Consider the following 2,293-nt stretch of genomic DNA (forward strand, 5'->3'; position numbering starts at 1 on the left):
CATTTGAATATTATGAACATTTCCAGTTCTCCAGATTAGATGGGATTTGTTTCTTCCACCCCAGAGTACATCTGAACCAACACAGTGCTGTTCAAAGCAGTAATTTGTCCTTAATAAAATCCTGTGGGGTGTTCAGTATGAAAGAGAAATTGTCACTTGGTATAAGTGAAAACATTTGGTGAGGGAAGCTCTCAAATAAATAATTAAAAAAAAAAAAAAAAAAGGGCAGGAATTTGGAAGAAGTGATCCTTAAAAGGTTTCCAACTGGTACTTTGTCTGAGAAGAGAGACAGGCTCTTTCTCTAGGAGGTGAAAGCTGTTCCTTGATGTGTTCAATAGCCCTTCCAAATGAGCCTCCATTTGCATTGTGCAGATGCTCAGGGGGTGTAAATATTGTGGCAGGCTGCCACTAGCAATCCTGCCTGAAGTATGGTTTTATTTAGGGACCTCTGCCTAGAGGAGCAGACTTCCTTCTCAGCCGCAGTGTTAGGCCTGTGCATCCTCATGTTAAATGCAATGGGATGATACGCGGCATTGCCCGTGAACTAGCTTTTGGGGGAGTTGGAGACTGCATTTATTGCCTTACATTGCCTGCCTGCTCTTGGAGGTGGTCTCTGAGCATTGGAAAAGGTCACCTGCATTGCTTAAAGCAAGGAATGGAGAGCCAGACTTTTAGACCCGGAAGAGAACATTGTTGACTTGACTTTAGCTGTAAAAATCAGAGGTTGTGTGTGTTGTGATTTGCAGTGTTGCTACTGGGAGGACTGATCTCAATGTTTACTGGGGCTGGGATCCACTGGGACACGGGTATCTCCAGGCTAGCAGTCAATGGAGGCAACCAGAAGGGCTGCAGGAGCACAGTGTTGGGTCAGAGTCCCAAAGGGGAAAGGAGATGCCGTGGAGAGGAGTACTTGAGGGTGGGCAGGATATCAACTTTTTGCTCAACAATTTGATCAACATCAGTTTTTTGCCCTGACTCTTGGGTGATGCCTGGTCTCATATTGTGTCCTGTGGGTGTGAAGGTGCCTTGATGGGTCACCTGAGGAGGGAGAGCCTGATTCAGGATCGGTCTGGTGGCAGCCAACTCGCATGCGTCCTAGATGTAGTCCCACAGGGCTGAGTCCCACTTCACCCTGCTCCACATACAGGGCCAGTACCGTATGGCATCTGAGCATCTCACTTCTTCAGTTTGTTTGCTGGCAAATTCGGATGTCTAAAATCTTAGCAGGTGCTGTGCAAGCACAGGCACCCCCTGAGGGTTGTTCATCTCATCTGAATTTTGGGTGTCCGACTTGGACCACAGAAATCGTCCTTTGGAGACGCTTTCTCTCGGTTAGCTGCAAATGATTGACTAAGTGAGGTGAATCTCACCTGAGGTGGGTACGATTGGTGGGCATCATTTCTTGTAGTGCTGTTTCATGGGGATTTGCTGTGCTGGAAAACCCCAAGGTGAAGTCAATAGTGGAGTCAAGACCTAGTCCAGTACCACCTGTGTCCTACCTAGGCTTTTGCTCCATCTGCTCAGGCGTAGGTGCCCCCATTTTACCTGATGTAAAGCCATTTGGCCGGGTGGGGGACATTAGCAGGGACATAAAAAAATGATGTGTTCTGGAACTAGGATGGAAGAGGAAACAACTGGAGTGACTCTTTCAGCTCTGGGATTGGGTTGAGGTAAGGCAGGTCTCAGCACGGTCCTGTCCTCCTTCCTGAGAGCCTCAAGCACCAATTGCTGCAGTTTCCTAATTGTTCAGGCAGGTGGATCTGATCTCCTTTTTTCAAAATGGTTTCCTTGATCGCTTTGCAGTGGCTTTTTCACTCATGGTCCTGCAAAAGGGTTGAAGATGGTAAAGGCTACATGAAATTGCACATGGTAGTGCCTGGCTTTGAAGGGACTGGGTGAAATCAGCAGATGCATTCACCAGGAAAGTCTGCTGGGGCCACCACCCCATGGTCAACTTCCCTCCAACTTGGCTGAAAAAAGAAATGCAGATTCCTTATATCCCAACATACCTACGGTCGAGCTTGGGAAATGCAGTGAGCCCTGGAGCTGCCCGTGGAAACACCCTCCCACCAGCTATATCCCTGGTAGGGACTGGGTGAAATCAGCAGATGCATTCACCAGGAAAGTCTGCTGGGGCCACCACCCCATGGTCAACTTCCCTCCAACTTGGCTGAAAAAAGAAATGCAGATTCCTTATATCCCAACATACCTACGGTCGAGCTTGGGAAATGCAGTGAGCCCTGGAGCTGCCCGTGGAAACACCCTCCCACCAGCTATATCCCTGGTAGGGGCC

Source organism: Pygoscelis adeliae, unplaced genomic scaffold, assembly GCF_000699105.1.
Source record: "Pygoscelis adeliae isolate BGI_AS28 unplaced genomic scaffold, ASM69910v1 Scaffold207, whole genome shotgun sequence".
Taxonomy (NCBI): domain Eukaryota; kingdom Metazoa; phylum Chordata; class Aves; order Sphenisciformes; family Spheniscidae; genus Pygoscelis; species Pygoscelis adeliae.